Raw genomic sequence first — 18,088 nt, forward strand, 5'->3', positions numbered from 1 at the left:
ACTACTAGAAAAGTTTTCACATATAATCTATTGGTTGACATTTGTGTTTCTATTTTTTCACTATTATAAATAATTCTATAATGAACATCTTCACGTATGAAACTTTTCCCCCTGCATTTCAGATTGGTTCCTCAGTTTGGCTTCCTAAACAAGTCAGACAGTGTGAATGTTTTTAAAGTTCTTAAATCAAATTAGTAAGGTATACCTATTTCTTTGTTCATCCCTCCTTTCCTTCCTTTGCCTGTTCTTCCATTTTTTCTATTTTTTGGGGGGTGGATTGTGGCAGGCAGAATTCTAAATGGGCCCCAACATTCCTAACCCCTGACATACACACAAGGTCTCCCAGTTATTTAACCAAACACAAATCTAGATCCTGCTGTGAAGAGATTTTGAAAATATAATTAAGACCCCAAATCAGTTGACCTTAAAAGAGGGAGAATATTTGGGTTGGCCTGGCCTAATCACATGACCTTTCAATCTGGGTCTAGATGTTGGAGACAGGGGAGTCAGAGATTCAGAGCAAGGGTTTGACTCAGGTGAAGTACTCCATTGCTGGTTTGAAGACAGAGGGGACATGTGGCAGAGAATGTAGGGGCTGGGTGGAGGGTAGGGGATGGCTTCTGGAGCTTAGAGCTACCCCCAGCTGACAGCCACCAAGGACTGCAGACTCAACAACTGCAGTGAACTGAACTCTGCCAATGACCAGAATGAGCTCAGAAATTTCTCTAGAGCCTCAGATGGGAATGCAGTCCACTGACACCTTGGGTTTCAGCCTTGTGATAGCCCCAGCAGAGGGCCCAGCCATGCTGTGCCAGACTTCTGACCCACGGAACTGTCAGCTAATTAATGGGTGATATTTTAAGCCATCAAATTTGTGATGATTTATTATAAACCATAGAAAACTAGTGCAAGGAGGTATTTGTGTTTGTAAGCTGTGTGGGAGTGGATGTGTGTGTGTGTGTGTGTGTGTGTGTGTGTGTGTGTGTGTAGGGGGAATGCATGGCTAGTTTGTTGAAGCTGAGATTTCACATGAACTACTATGATTTTATGGGTCAGTTATCTCTCTGCCAAGGTCTTTACAGGGACACTTTACATATAGTTTCTTGTTTAATACTTCTGTTAGGTATGTGGTTAGGTCCATTTTACACAGGAGGAAACTGAGGCTCAGAGAGGTTAACTGACTTTGCCATGGTAACCCAGCTAGTGAGTGTCAGAGATGGTATTGGAGCCCAGACCTGAGTATGCCAACACCCTCCTCTTTCTGGACTACACAGCTGTCAGCAGTTTTGGATAACTTCACTGCTGAATAATTTGGGTAATGGATTTATATATCCAATGAGGCTGCAAATTAGAAAAGGAGGGGAAAATGAGGAGTCTAAGTACTAGCTTGTTTCAAGGCCCAAGTTATGGTCCACCTCCTTTGAGGGGCACCAGCCCCTCTGACATCCCTGTTTTTCCCTTTGCTGTTGGTCCCACCCAGTTGGCTGGAGAGGTTGTTCCATTGCTCTGCAAGTGCCCTGTTCCCACACACGCCTGAGCAGGCTGTAAGTCCTTCCAGGGCAGGGGCTGAGTCTTATTCTGTTTTTGAATCCATAGCATCTCAGCAACTTACCAGCAGGGCCTAGCATGATCCTACAGTGACTGGTAGCTAGGGAAATTCTGTTGAAGAAGAAAATGGGGCAATGACCTCTTCTAGAGTCCTTAAGAAATATCCCCACCTCCCATGAAAAAGTATCACCTTCCTTAATAAAAACAAACCTCATCACCTTCATGTGGCCACTTTAACTCTTACCAAAGCTCCACCTTTGTTTGGGGATCTTGAAGGCCTCAGGGAGCATTGGTGCTCCATGTGTGATTATTTCCCCCTTGCCATCCCCATCTGACTGCTTTGGGCCTTCCAACTTGTCTCATCTAGGCTGGGGGATGTTAAGGGTGAGACTGGCTTGCTCTTTCTTTGGTAGTTCTGCTCCGAGTTAATGCAAATTATAATCAACTCTAGCGATTTTTGCCCACCATCCAGGAGCACCCACAAGGCCCTGTGGTGCCTTGAGATCCAGGCCAGAAAGAGAGGCTGACTCCTAAGTCCTGTGTCCTGCTGGCTTAGGGCCATTTGCTATCACCTGGTTTTCTGTCTGAGGACCATTGCCTTTTCCTGTGACCCCAGGAATGCCTTCCTGGCCCTCTGGCAGGGTAGTTTCCATCTTCCATACACTGCTGTGCAGCTGCCTTTCCAGGCTGCATAGTATAACCATATCCCCATACAAAGCATCAATTCCAGAGTAAGTACACTCATCTGGTAGAAAGGGAGGGGTGGCATCCTTCTAATTAGCTTCAATCCATCTCACAGAGTGATGAAATTAGAGGAGGGAGGTCTGGTGATGCTTGGGGCACAGGCCTGGGGACATTTCCATGGCTCCCTAGATTGGAATGAGTTCTCCAGGCACAAGCAGCTGAGGCTGGACAGAAGGGCTAAGCACTGCGGGGGACCCCCACCTGAGCGCCAATGCCTGTATTGTCACGGAACACAGGCAGGAAAGCTTTGGGAAGGGTGGGAGGAAACCATAGCCTCAGCACTTCTGAGTGAGGGAGGAGAAGAGGCAGAGGGAAGAAGACTTGGCAAAGCAGAGGTAGAAAGCGGAGTGGGTAAGTGGGATTTGCCCAGTGGAATTGATTTGGAATCCTCCCTTTGTTTATGGAGTGAGAGTCCTAGAGATACACAATCTGAGCTCGGGAACCCTGGTGTGTGGAGGGGTTTGTCTAACATCTTGATCTACTTTCCTAAACTTTTTGGATGGAGAAAACCCCCAAGTCCCCGTGCCAAGCCATTTCCCCCTCTATTTGTTAAACGCATCTGTAGTTCAAGGGAAATCAGATTCATGTGTTTTCAATTCATTTACACTTAACTTATTAAAATATTGCTTTGTAAGATCTATTTGATGTCCAGGAAGCCATTTGTGTCTCTTAAATAAATTTTTAAAGTCCCCTTTTCTTAGAAACAGGAAATTGCATTTTGCCAAATGCAAATTAACTTGCACCTCATAAAGTTCAAGTTGAGCTCAAAACAAATACTGAGTGAGGGTCGGGTGGGTTTCAAACTTGGCAAGCTGTCTCAAGGTTTAATCGAAACCAAAAGACAGCAATTGGAGGCTCCAAGGACATTCCAAAGGATGGTATTATTGAAATCTGCCAGTGGAAAGTCAAATTCCCATGCAGCCTCACTCTCAGTTACTCAGTGGTGGATTGTCAGCTCTCGAGCTCCCCCATCCTCCGCCCCGCCTTTCTCAGCCCTCTTTGCCCCCAGCCAGATCAAGAAGACAAAATGAAGGTGCAGGCATTCCCCCACTGCCTTTGGTCAAAGAACTGGGCAAAGTTAGAGCGGGGTCCAATGGGCTGAATCTTTGGCTTCATATTTTATCTGACTTTCTTTGTTCCCTGTGAACTCCAGAACCAAGAGACTTCGTCCTCGCAACCCCCTAGCCTTGGAGTCAGACACACTCCAACCTCTCCCTGCAGGTGTGGAACAGGGAGCACATTCTGCAAGTGCATCGGCCCTCTTCCCTGAAGTTCATCAGACCCATTTTCTCCTCCGTCTGCACTGTCAGGGTGGGGCAGGGCAGGTGGGGACTATCGGCTTCATTTTACACAGGAGAAAGTGAGGGTCATGGAGAGATGAGGTAATTCGCCCAAGGTCACCAGTGGAGCCAGGCTGTCTTCCTCTGAACCCAGGGAAACCATACCCAGTCCTTCATCTGTGCCAGGTGGAGGAAAGAGCCTCCCTGAATGTCCAGCCCAGGCCAATAAAATGCTAGGGAAGGAAACAACAATTGCTCCAGTGATCTGCGTGGTGTTCCACTGGGTCCCATAAATGTATCTTGAGCAGTCCGCCTGTGCATGGCCTTGTGCGAGGTCTGGGAGATGCAGATATGAATAGCACATGGTCTCTGCCCCCAAGGCACCCGCAGCCCAGTGGGGAGACAGGTGCACAAATCAGTAGCTAGAACAGATTGTGGTCGGCATTGTCACTAAGGTGGGCAGAGGACATTCTAGAGGACACAGGAGACATGCTCAGCCTGGCCTGGGATTCTAGAAGACTCTCTGAGAGGGGCGTACCTAACTGTACTGAGCCATTAGGAACAAGCAAGGGGAAGCCAGGGGAAGCAGGAGGGAGGGCATTCTAGATGGAAAAGCAGCAAGAGTGAAGGTGCGGGGGTGCAGAAACAACATGGCAGAAGTGCGGAATTCTGAGTAGTTTGGAATTATTAAAGCAAAATGTACAAAGAGAAAAAGTGGTGGGTGGGCAGCAGCCCGGATGGTTCTTGTCTGCCAGGCTGAGGAGCTTGGACTTCATCCTGCATCTGGGGATTCTCAACCTTTTCTCATTGTTCCCTTTGGAAATCTGATCAAACCTATGGGACTTCTAAGCAAACTGCTTGCATCCTTATGTATATGAAACTGTGACTGCCATCTGGCACAATTCACCTTTCTTCTGAAACCCAGGCTAAGAACCCCTTCTTTTTTGCTTAGGCAATAGAGAATTGCTGACAAATGTTTAAGCTGACATGATTAAACTTGCATTTCAGAGCGACATTCTGCCTGTAAAATGGAGAACAGATTGGAAGGAAAGACTGGAGTTTAGGAGACTGGTTAGAAGGTTGATGTAACAGTTGAAAAGAGAGACAGTGGAGACCTCAGCAAGTCCAGAAGCTTCCCTGGAAAGAAGTAGGAGTAATGGACATGGTCTTCATTGCAGAGCTGATCCCTTTCAGGTGGAGAACTTGGTCCTGAGAACAAGTCTAGAAGGACGTCTGAAGTAACCGGTTGGACCAGTAAGAGTTGGAGACATGAGCCAAACAGGCAGGAGGAGAAGGCAAAGGAGATGAAGAGAGGATAAAGTTAATTTAAGACTTGAGTGGGTCCTATTTTTCTCAATGAATGTTAATATGCTTGGGTTTATTCATGGCTCCAAATTCTGGGCGAAATGTTTGCTTTATCAATTACTGTGCCAATTGGGATGGCATCTGTAGGACTTTTGTATGTGGTATAGATATTTCATTATTGAAAAGTAGTTTTTGACTTGGGATTAAAAAAAAAAAAACTTCAGTAATTTAACATGACTGTTAAAATAAACATTTAAACTTCCAGTCATTTTGTGGGGGAGAAGAGTTCTTTCTTAGTGTTGTGTGAAGGCTATGAAAATGTGCAGGATTTCCTGCTGCTAAGAAGCATAATTGATGAGAGGCCCTAAATGGTGCCCTTAGAAATCTTCCATCACATTTGTGTAGAGACCATGCTGCTTCCAGCCAATGACCATGAACGATGCTGCTCCTAAGACAGCTCCATTCCAGACAACCATCTAAACGAGGAAATTCACATCATTTTATTGTTGCTATTTAATCCTAAGACCTATCCAAGTTTGCCAATTGCCCCAATAATGTCCTTTATGGCAGAAAGACTCAGCCCCAAACCATAGGTGCATTTAGTTGCTGTGTCTTTTCAGTTTTCTTCAGTTTGAGAAAGTCTCCATCAGTCTTCCCTTGACTTTCATGGTCTTGATACTTTTGAAGAGTACAGTCCATTTATTTTATAGAATGACCTATAATTTGGGTTTGGTGGAGGTGTCTTCAGTTTTACAACTTTAGCAGGAATATCACAGAAGTGATGCTATATAATTTTCATTACATCCTCTCAGAGAGTGCACAATTTAAAATTTTCCTGTCACTGATGATGTTAACTTTAATTACTTGATCCAGATAGTGCCTGCCAGATATCTCTACTTTACATCTTTTTCCTCTTTGTGGTTAATAAGTGTTTTGTGGAGAGGTACTTGGAATGTATATAAATATTCTAGTTCTCGTCAAAGTTTTGGTGTATGTATTCATTTACTTGTAGAGTATGAATTCACATATTCCTATTTTATTGACTAGGTTACTGCTATATATATATAAAATATATAACATATATACTAGGTTTCTATCCATCTACCTAGCTAATCCATTAATCTATATATTTATGTTGATGCTCAGATTATCCTAAATTTGGCCGTATGGAACACCTTCAATCAGCTTTCCATGTCCTTTAGATATGACTTCATCGATCTTTGAGCAATTCTTTACTTTCTGGCACATACAAAAATACTTTGCTCTTCCTTGCCCCAGTCCTGAAATCAGCCATTTCTCTAAGAAGCCTGGCTTCTTCTTAGTAGAGAATGGTATTTAGAAGCCAAGATTGGGTCTCTGAGAGTGCTCATTGTTCTTGGGTTGTTGCTATTTTCCTGGTCTCAGTGACAGAACTAGAGAATAGATGTATATTTCTCTGAGTTAATCTCTGATTTCAATCTAGGACTTTCTCTGACAGTGAGAAATCTTTTCCCCATTATCCTCATAATATTTACTTATTTGATAAATCCCTCTGTATGTAACCACCCTCTTGTCACTGCTGTTCCTGTTCCCTGGTGGGATAATCTCCTCACTTGGGCTCTGTCACTTGCACTGTGCAGCCCCCGACAGGAATGCCAACCTCAGCTGCCCAGACTCCAGCACTACATGTGGGGGCCTTCCTTCCAAGAGAATGTCCTCTTCATACTGCTCAGGTCCCTCCCTCATGCACATTATACTACTTTTGTTTTGCTATTGTAACAAATTACCACACACTTAGTGACTTGAAACCACACACTTATTATCTTACAGTTCTGAAGATCAGAAATCTAAAGTGGATTCATGAGATTACATTCCTTCTGGAGATTCTAGGGGAGAATCTATTTCCTTGCTTTTTCTAGCTTCAGAGGCTACACACAGCTCTGGGCTCGTGGTCCCATGGTTGAAGGTAGTGGTGTAGCATTTTGTCTCCTCTCTGATCTCTGTTTCTGTCTTCACATCCTCTCCCTCCATACCTGGCTATTTTGTCTCCCTCTTATAAGGGCCCTTGAGATTACACTAGGGTCATCTGATAATTCAATATAACCTCCCCATTTCATGATCCTTAACTTGATCACACTTGTGAAGTCCCCTTTGCCCATGTAGGAAGGTAACATACTCATGGGTTCTGGGGATTAGGATGTAACGTATTTGGATATTGTTCAGACTACTACTAGCCTTATTCAGTCCCACTTAATGATTTTGGGAGTGAAGTATTCAAGAAGCGAAGGGGAGAGAAAAGATTGGGAAGAGAAACAGGAAGAGTGGACCACTTCATCTGTATTTGATAGATGATAACACGGAGGCTTTGAGAGATTTCACGATTTCCTAAGACCCTGCATTTTGTGTCAGGGCCAAGACCCAAATCCAGATGGCTTGATTCCTAAGACACATGGGCTTTTTTTTTTCTCTTATTGTGTCCTAGATTGTCACTTTCCAAATTGCAATCCCCTTACCTGATACCATAGACCGCTGGGGAGCTGGGCTCTCTCTACCATGCTCCTGGACGCTGCATTTTCCTAGAAGGCTTATCAGGAGGTTAGGTATAGTGGTGCCTCGTCAACTGGGTGTTCAGTTCTTGTATTGTGTCAAATGATAACATCATTCTCCCTATGGTTTCTGAAGAAAAAGAGAAAAAAAAACCCATTTCTGATTATTGACACTTTCCCTTTTTCCACTGACCTTTTCCACAACCCAACAGGAGATGAAAATAACTTCTGTCACTATCTCAGTAATCAAGCTATGATTTTTTTAACCTCTGGATTAGAGAGGTTAGAAAATGGAAATAAACAGTTAAACAGGTTAAAATGACTATTTCCTTGCAAAGATACTACAAGCAAAATCTTCAGGGCCTCACGTACTAGTCAAAATAAACAAAACACCAGTTTCCCTAGTGCCTGCAGGGGGTCAGTGTGGATCCATCCCACATAAAGAAAATCAATGTTATCAGAGCGTGTCAGTCCTTGTGCCCTGAGGATACTCACCCCATCTGCTGCCCTGGAATTCCAGGGTGTTTTCAGAATCAGGGATATCTGTGGTTGGAACAAGGCCTACTGTCATTTGGTTTTACCAGGGAGAAAGTGAATGACTAGGCTGAGAAAGGAGAGGCTTGAGGTGCAAAACACTTCCAGACACTGCCCCCCAAAAAGCTTCTTCTCCTATAAACATTTAAATTCTTGCTTTGATTTTTCCCCCATCCCCTCAAAATTTGGGTGGATTCCAGTGCATTTGTAATTTATTCTTTTATCCACTCTCTCACCTATTCATTCAGCAAGGTTGATGGATGGTTAAGTGTGAACCAGGCACCATGCTTGGCATCAAGGGTTAGACTTGGGCCCTGCCCTCCAGAAGCTCACAGGGCTTGACTAGGGGGAGCCATGATGGGCTATATTTAGATGCCTGGTGCTACTGCACATTTTGAGCTGAACTCAGAATTCCTGGCACATGACTGATACTCCATAAATCTTTGTTGAATGAAAAGGCACAATCCCTGCCCTCAGAAACTTAGAGTCTGGAGAAATAGTCAAGTGAAGAGAAGGGAACCAGAAAATGGGGACTTCTACTCCAGAGGCTGTCAAAGTTAGTTCCCATTTTTTTTTAAACTCACTCTCACCAATATAAAAGAAAGAAAGAAAGAAAGAAAAAAGCATATTCTCATTAAAAAAAAAATCAAACAAACTTGAAAAGTATAGACAAATCTAAAGAAAACAAAAGTTCAGCTATAATCTCAAGATCAAGAGAAGATCATGAATGGAGCCTCCAACATGGCAATCCCATTTGTTATCATGGAAAGAGAGTTGATTTTGTTAGATGTCCATTGAACACCTGGCCTAGTTTGGCCCAGCCATGGGAGGCTGTTTGGAGCCTCTTGTGATGAGGCATGGTGAACACGGCATTGATGGGGCAGCCGATTTCAGATGGGGCGGAAGTGACTGGTTGTGTGTGGGTGTCCCTGGAGTGTGTGGGCTGCATCCAAATTCCAGCTCTGGATTCTCTGCTCTCTCGGGGATGGTATCTCTGAAGCAGCTGCTGGAGAGGCTGGGCCACTGGTGCTGACCACAAGGGCCTTCTGCCTGGATTCAGTCCTATTCTCCTGACTGGCCCGGGCAGGCTCAATCAAGAGACAGGGGTCAGGGTGGTCTTCTGTAGCCTGCTCCCCCGTTTCTGTTGCCTGGTGCACCTATGTTCTGATCCACCATCCTGTCTCTGGGATCTGTTCTGATAAAATCTGATATAATGGCAAGATGCTCTGTTTCTGGGTTTTCAAAATGAGATTCTGATTGGGAGAAGAATCTGATGATCTGCTGAAGACAGATGATGACCCAGGCAGACTAGTTTCTTGTTTATATCATGATAATGGCAAGGAAGACAAGGGAAATGAATGTCCTCTGACCAAGCACTCTGCTGCAGTTCCTTGTAATGGTGCTTAGTTTTGCCAGTTCTGCCTGGTTGCTCATACTAGGGCCATTTTCACAGATGTTAAGGAGGCTCAGAGAGATGGCGATTTGCCTAAAGTAGCACAGCCAGCAGAAGGCAGGGACCAGGATTTGAACCCACGTCCCCTGACACCTGCCCTGTCTCACTGAGAGTGTGTCCCAGACTCAACCACATGCACGGAGGCTTGTGAAAAAGAAGCAGTAAGAGCTTGGTTACTGGTGGTGTGACCTTCAACCCACTAGCAACTCAAATTGGTCTCCACTCACTCCCTTCTGAGCACCTCGGAACTTGTGGGGGTTTCTGCTTCCTCTCCTAACCCAAGCCTCCTGCTCTGAGCTTGACACGACTTCCCGACATCTCGGTTAAACATGCTTTCCCTCTGCTGGTGGAACACTTCCTCACCCCCACTGTCACGCTAGGGTAAAGCCCTGAGCAACAGCCCAGAGCCACTGTCCTTTCTCAGCTAAGTCCCTGAGGGCTGGGCTGTCTTGCTGGTCAGTAGGGACCATCATGGCAGAGCAGAGCTTTTCAAATGTATTTTATCTGCAGAGCCACTTGTCCAAATGCAAGCTGCCATGGAAGCCCAGGATGTAAAAGGGGTAAAAATGATGGGCATGGGCTGAGGACGTGGGATTGGGCTTCACCCCTCTTTCCTGCTCTCTGCTCTCCAAAACAGCAAGGCCTGGAGGGGCTCTTGGAGCATCTAGAGCTCAGCCACTCAGTTTGAAGACACTGCCTCAGAAAATACATCCTGTCCCAGGAACAGACATCCTACACGCTATCACCATCCGAGGGGGTTAGGAGCAGGAGGGCGGGGCCAGGGGAGACCTAGACTCACTGTGTTTGAGGATGCCTGGACCAGACTCGAAGGGAAACGCACTTTCTCACTCCCTGGCATTTTCCTCACTGCTGCTCCCCCTATACTATCCCTGACACATCACATGTCTGCTGGCCAATAAGAGGCAAATGCAGACGCTTCTCTGCCCCATCTCTTCCACAGTGATGGGTCTTCTTCTGTTTGATGCCAACTGTGCCTTGTCCCTGGGCCTCTGACCTTGAACACTGAACTTGCTTGGCCTGGCTTGATTGTGGATACTTTGCTCTTTTTCACCTCAGAACTTTCCAAACCTGGCTGCCTCAAGTGAGAGACGTTTTTCTATCTCTGGCTACTTGACCCCAAATCTTACACCGTACCACCTTGCTCAGTGTGTATAGAAACCCATTGCTTCTCAGCTCAGCTCTGAGGAAGGCTGGAATTGTCCAAAAGGAGCCTTACTAAGATGCAAAACAAAAAGGAAACAAAGAAATCACAGCAGCACGAAATGATTGACTTCAGCAAACTCAAATTCCTTCTCTAATTCTTCCCACAGAGTGGCTTGGCTGGCGCCGTTCTGGGCTTGCTGCCCTGGGTGCCTCTCCTCCCTCAGTCCTGAGATGGCCAGGGCACTGCTGGGAGGCTTGGTGGCAGTCCCTTTCCTGGAAGTGATTTCTTCTTCTTCTTTCTGCTCCTGCCCTGGGTCACCACCCCAGATCCGGGTCAAGCTGCTATAAGCTGGCAGTTGCCTTGTTCTTCATAGATCCCTGTCTCTGGAAGGCATCTCCCTTCTGCAGCCCCAGGCAGTCCTCTTGTGGCTGCTGGTGACCAGCAGTTGCCTCCTCTGCCCTCCCAGTGGGCAGGTGGCCTCCCTGGTACCCTGGAGTCCTCCTCCCCGCCTCTTACCCCTACTCCCTTTTGCTGCAAAAATTTGCTTGTTTCACAAACTTGATGGGCTGTTTTAACCCTCTTGGTCTGGACTTTTGTTTTGATACTTTTTAATTTAATTGTCCTCTAATACATTTACAAATTAGTAGATTGTTTTGGAATAAAGTCACACAAAATAAAGTTGAGTCAATTTTTAAAACTAGTTAATAAAAAATAATAAAATCTGACCACCTTCAAGCGATTGATGCCACTGCTTGTTGCCCCCTTTTCCAATTTTTCTCTGTGTGTGTGTCCATGCCAGTAAGATTTATTTTTCTAAAAATCTGGGATTATACTCTGTATCACTCTGCAACTTGCCTCTTTCACTTAATTTTCCTTGTGTGTGGTTGATATTTTGGTGGACCTCAGTTCCCTCAGTTTATTCTGGGCCAGAAGTTCCCAATCACGCTTCTGTAGAACACTGCATTTCCCCAAGTTGAACCAAGGTGTGGAACAGCCAAAACCCAGGAATAATCATTTTTGATTCAGTTTGTGGAAAATTAAATGAGTAAGTTTAATTTTCACCATTTTGATGTACTGCCTTGACTTTTAATTAACACATTGGTTCTGCAACCACTTGGGGTATATGGTACTCTCACCCCAAAATGATTGCTAGGTTAATACAAAGTTATCCTTAGTTATCTTCAGTTAATCTGCTGATATTTCATAAAATCCTGCCAAGAACCCCACGACCCCCAGGGACCCCACTATCTTCCCACATTTGGGTGGCGCTGCAGGGCTAAGGGGCGGCTTGGACCTGAACGCACAATTTCAGCTTGATCTAACCTCTGGGGTGTGTGTGCTGAGCTGGAGGAGGAAGGGATGGGTGATGTGCACCAGCGCCGAGTCCACTCTGTTGAGGGACCACTCCAGAAAAGTGGAACGAGGAGACAAAGAGGTATTTCTCCACCTGCAAGATAGAAGTGAGTCCAGGAGTCCACATGAGCAGGGAGCCTAAGCTGGGCACTGGGCCCAGGGAAGAGGTGAAGCAGGTATCTTGGAGGGGTTGGTGCTGGAGTTTCAGACAGTGCACTGCAGGAAAGTAGGAACGCAAGGACATTGGCGATTTTCTCTGGGGATTTGTAGGAAGATACTGGAATGTGTGGGAACATCGGGAGGATGCTGGGGTTCTGCAGGGGTGCTGTCCATTGTGTGTTGTTGACTCCTTCGTACCTATGTGCTGTGCGTGGGTTGTCAGGGACAGAGTGGTATAAGCCAGAAAGGAACAGCAGAGAACTCATAGTTGCTACCAGAGGAGCCCACGTCCCAGGATCTGGTGTTCTTACCCTCGTCTCTTAGTTCCTCTCTCATCTGTGTTGGCTCCATATCCACCAGGGCTAGGCTCTCCCTCAGCCTCAGAGGTGATTGCAGGTGCTGCAGACCTGACCTGACATCTTCTTGCTTCAAGCCCAGCAGGAGGGCACCTGCCTCTCTCCCAGCCTTCCCACTAGCCCTTTAACTGAATCCTTCACCCACACCAGGGAGTGGGATACGCTGATTGGCCAGGTCCAGCCCCATCTTCCTTTCTGGAAACTGGGGTTTGCCAACCTGCCCCAAACTGCTGGGCTGGGGAGGGTGATTCCATGAGAAAAATTGAGAAATCCCAAGAAGTATGTGGGGGGAAGCCTGGGTGCTGCCAAGCAAAAAACAGTGCCCTAAAGTAGTAAATATATATTTGAGTTGGATAGTTGGGTGTCTCTGAGAAACTCCTGAAGAAGAGAAAACCAAGGGAGGATAAGGTGACCATTTTTATGTAGAGGGAGGTCTTTGCAAGGAAGCCGGCCATTTATTCTAGTGGCTCAGGAGGGCAGAGTGGTCCCAGTATGTCCCGAGTTCCCATTTCTGGGGGTGGAGAGCAATATTTCTTCCGTTAAGATTCCACAGCCCAGCAATAGTCACCAATTATGTAAAATATTTTTGCATAACGCACAGTCATGGTTTTCTCACAAGACAATGTAGGTGAATGAATAATGTTTGGCAAAGGTAGACAAGAGGAATGGTTTTTTAGCTATGGAGATTTATGAGAAACAAGAAAAGGTGGCTGAGTCTCGTGTGTGTGCGTGCTTACTTGTGTGTGCAGGTGTCTGCCTGTGTGTGAGGAGGGGAATGGTTAGGGGAGAGGAATGGAATTCAAGTTGCCATGGAGACCTGAAGTTGCTCATCCCCCAACCTGATTGTAAACTGGGGGCTGGTGCTTAAATGAATGATGCATTTGCCTTGAGTCTCTCACAGCTGAGGAGCATCATCAGGACCAACCAGGACAGCGTGGCTATGGTAGAAACAGCTGGGGAAGGGAGGAGTACGGGGGCCCTACTTTTTGGGTCTGGCAGTCCAACCCGCCTCCTCCTCCTCTTCCTTTTTCTGCAGGGCTTCTTTGTGAGGCTATGGAAGATGTCAAACGCAGCTCCCCTCCCGAGTGGGGAAATGAGACACAATAACAAATTTGATGTTCATCTTTTCTCCTATCAGGTAACCCTTCCTATCCTCCCAGGGATTGCCCATGCTCTCTCTGTCTCTCTCTGTCTCTCTCTGTCCCACCCTCCTCAGTCTCCTCAAATCCCCTATATTAAATTACTGTTGAAATGTTTCGAACTCTCAGCACCAGGATCATATGACAGAATGCATGGGGGTTTGCTTTTTAATCTTGCCCAAGAAAGAGAAATGAAAATGACTTGCAGGATTTTGACACAATGATCAGACAAAAACGATTTTTATCCCCCACCCTTCGAATAAATAGGAACTTGTCAAATGCCATTATCAAATCACATAGATCAGAATTCGTCTCAGTTGTTGCTTTTTTTTTTTTTTTTGTGAGCCTAAAAGCAATAAAGAGCTATAACCGCATTCCAAGTTATGTTTGACGACTCCATGACCAAAGATTTGTCTGTCCTGAAGGCTGATGGAGTTTGAGCTGATTTATCTCTTAGAACTGGAGACCTGATCCCTCACTGAGCCATAAAACGCCGCAGTGAGCTCTGACCCTGACCACTCTGTCTGAACCACTGGGCTTGGATTTTCTGGAGTGACCAGCTCTGAGGCAAAACCCTCAAGATTCAGAGGTAGGGGAGGAGGCAGGGGGATGGGCTTATTTTCCACTCCTGGTTTTCATTTGCATGGGAAAAAAATTTATTCTAATAAAGATCTCTGCCTGTGCTGGCTGATGTTCAGGAATTATTTCCTGCTGCTGTTCGTCCATTAAATAAATAAATTGCTGCTGTCTTTGATTTTTCATCAAGGGTCTTTGACAGATCTCGGATGGGTGACTTCAGGTTTAAAGACTTATTTGGGTTAGTTTGGCTTTGAGTGACTTGGCTATGAAGGTAATGTAAAGTAAAAAGCCTAATTTCTTGACCTTCAGGTGGAGAAATGCATGGGGATCACCCAGCGCTCCCTCCCCATCCACCATTTCCTTGGTTCTTTTCTAATGAAGACAGATGCCAGGCAACTCTGGTTTATCCAGCTACTCAAAGGTGTAACTGACTTCCCAATTTATTAACAATGGTGATTCATTACCATGACAATTGGGAAAAACTGATTACCTTTGAATTTCTGATGAGGTAATCCTGCCTCTCTCAAACCCTAGTAATGAATCACCGTTTTCCCTCCCTCCTCTGACCTAATTTTCCAAATCATGTACCTGTATAAAATATTGTGCAGAGGAGTGCATCTATTTATCTTACAGGAGTTCTCTCCTTCTGAATTCAAGGCAGAAGACAACCCCTCCAACTGGGAGGGAAGATTCATGAATGTTCTGGGTACAGAATTCACAAGAGTCCAATCTCTCAGATAATCCATCTGCCCTGTGACAAGACTGGGAGCAGCCATTCCCATCCTGCTGGCTGGGACGCTGGAGTTTGTACCTGATGGAAATGGAGAAATCTTTAGAGACAACACCGTTCCACTTCCCTCTGTTGAAAGACGATATCTTAGTCTTAGAAGACTGGGTTTTTTTGGTGATAATTCTTTAAACTTCATAATGTCTCAAGCAAGAGGAGGGATGGTCTCACAATTGTTGGCTTAAGTAAATGGTGCCCTTGACGGCTATAAGTCTCAGGATCAATGGTCAGTTACAAAAGTTGATAATTACAAACTGGTGCTCACTTAATTATTGAGACTCCCAGACCCAGGAATCTTTCCCCATGGTGGCCAAGGTGCCTTTGATTAGTGCAGCAGTGGTAGGGGAGTGGGTGGGGAGGGACCACACCATCACCTGTTTTTCCCTAATCACTTATTAACTAACTCTCTTTTTATCTTCCTTCTAGCTATGAGAAGCATCCCTAACATTGTCTCTCTATTTTTACAACCCTGATTAAAAATACTCTAATATTTTTCCTGCCAATAGGAACACCTCCCTCTCAGTTAAGGTATGTCTCTATAGGCAAGAGGGCACACCTCCTGGACACATACATTGGGCAATTTGATTGCTTTAATGCTGGACAGCAGAGACAACCAGAGATAAATGAGATACACCATTGATCCCTCAAGAAATTCTCCCTTTCACTTAGAAGAGCAATATCACTTTGGTCCAGACCAGTAAATTCCTACTGTATTTTCTTATTTGTACAGGCTCTTAGCCTAACCAGCTTTCTTGGTTTGGAATTTCCCCGAAGTAGACCCAGGGATAGAGTAGGATGGAAGAAGTGAGTGAGGAAGGGATAAAATCAAGCGACACATGTGGGAGTGTGGGGGACTCAAGTCCAAGAAGTAACCTCTGCAAAATCATGGGGAAGGAATTGACCCAGGGGAGATGGAGGAGCAGGTCACTCATCCACTGAGTTCCATCATCCTTGGTCCTTGGTGGAGTGTAGCCCCTTGCTCTTCAAGGTTGTGCCTGAGTCAGACAAGTAAGCTTCCAGGTGCCAGAGAAAGCCCTTGGTGGGAGAGGAAGAGAGCCATGGGCTGAGAGCAGGTGACTGAGTGCCACAGCTACAGGTGGATGAGGGGCTATGGGGCAGTGACTCTACAGTGGCTCAGATGAGAGAAGAAGGGTCATAGGTCAGCGTGTGATGCTCGTTTTCAAGCCAGATAGGCAAAACTCTAGCCTGGACCCCAAGGAGTCCAGAACTGGGGCTTCTAGGGAATTACGTAGCCTGCTCCCCTTGCCTGTCTGTCTCATAACAGAATCCTTCCTTTCCTTTTGGGGCTGTCCCCTCTCTGGCCTGGTAGAATGCTTTCTACTACACGACCTTCCCTAATATCTCAGGTAGCGAATCAGGATCCTGTTTGGGAATTTACCTGGATATGTGAAGAAAGTCTATTTTCTAAGGACCTTCAAAGTCTGGTTTACTGGTGGTCTTTTTATACCATGCTTGAAAATAAAACCAATATGCTGCAGAGCACAGCATTAGGAGAAGAGAGGAAAGAGGTAATGAGAGAGACTGGGACACAGCATTTCAATTACAGGATGCATATGTGACATACCAATTCCTCAGGGAGACTTCTTTGTCCCTTCACTCCCATCTCAAGCTGGTGGTGGCTGCCTTCCTCAGCTACCCAATAATGCCCTGTTAATGTCTCTGCTTGTACTTACCATATTATATTGTAATTGTCCAAGTGCCTGTAATGATGTGGCACTTGGATGTTAATATTTCTTCCTCAAATAGATAAGTAGCCACGTTGTCACTTTTCTGGTTCTACTTTCATTGGACTGTAGGAAGAGTATACTTTCTGGAGGCTTCTGGATGCTGCAGGATCCCTCATTGCTTGTTATTATCCAATTTCATGGCTAGATTTCACATTCTCCATGGGGTCAGAGAACCAGGCTGTGGCCCGATGATAGATGGGTTGAGTCATCAAATGGTAGCCCTTCTGAATGACTCTTTGTAGACTTACTTCATTCAACAGGCTCTTTTAAAGGAAGAGATGAAAGGAAGGGAGGTTGTGGAGAACCTATAATTCTTGTGTTTCCTAAAGGTCATCTAACAATTGAGAGCTGAGAGACACAAGGTTCAGGCTTCTCTGATACATTGATCATCTTCAATGAAGTGACTCTCATGTTTAAGAAGGATTTTGACTTGGTCAAGAATTAGGACTCATACATAGTGGTATACATAGGGCATTAAGAGAGACTAGGAATTCAAGCAGTTTTTTTTTTTTTTTTGAGAACCTACTCTATGCTTAAATATCTTCAGGTGATATGGGGGAGTTCAAGAAATATTGGAACATAGTTCTGGAGAAAATGAAAAGCATTGGACTACTTATCAAGGGGCTAGATGTCAAGCATGGCTTTATTTCTAAGAGTGTCACTCTAAGGAAGTCATTTAACATCTCTATCCTTCAATTAACTTATCCAAATCATGTGCACAAGAGTCCAGCCTTTCCAACAACATTGCTGAGGTCTAACAAGATAGTGCAGGTTGAAGTCCAACAAGAAGTATGGCTGGTTAGACTGCTGAATCCGTGAATCATCATTGAAGTGCTCTCAAATTTGAAGAGGACTTGCTACGTGTAAAGTACTAAGGGCCTGTGTGCAAAAACAAACAAGCTGTAGTCCGTCCTTCTCAATGGGGTTCCACTCCTTAAATCCTGTAAGCAGTAGGCATGTTCATGCATCCATTCACTCATTCAACAAATATTTGTTGAGCATTTTCCTGAGAGCTAGGTTATTAGCGGTAAACTAAACAAGGCAAAATCCTCATCCTCACAGAACTTCTGTCCTTGAGTGTATATATACAACAGTGGAGGGTTTCATGATGGGGCAGGGAGTGATGAATGTGGGCTGAAGACCAAAGACCTTCGCCTTGTGTTCATTGTCAGAACACAGGGATCATGAGATAGAGCTGCTCCTTCAAAATTTCAGACGAGGCAAGGAGGTAAGGCTGTTTTCCTTTTCTTTCTCTTATTCCTAAATCACGATCCCTATTTTCAAAGATTTTATCACATTGAGAGGACAAACTATGACAAACGCATGTCTCCTCAGTGTTCCCTATGTGAAAACCCATGTCCGAAATTTATTTTAGATTTAAATAACATTGAAATATTTGTTTCTCTTAACGTG

The sequence above is a fragment of the Camelus ferus genome, chromosome 5 (genome assembly GCF_009834535.1).
Source record: "Camelus ferus isolate YT-003-E chromosome 5, BCGSAC_Cfer_1.0, whole genome shotgun sequence".
NCBI classification, from domain to species: Eukaryota; Metazoa; Chordata; class Mammalia; order Artiodactyla; family Camelidae; genus Camelus; species Camelus ferus.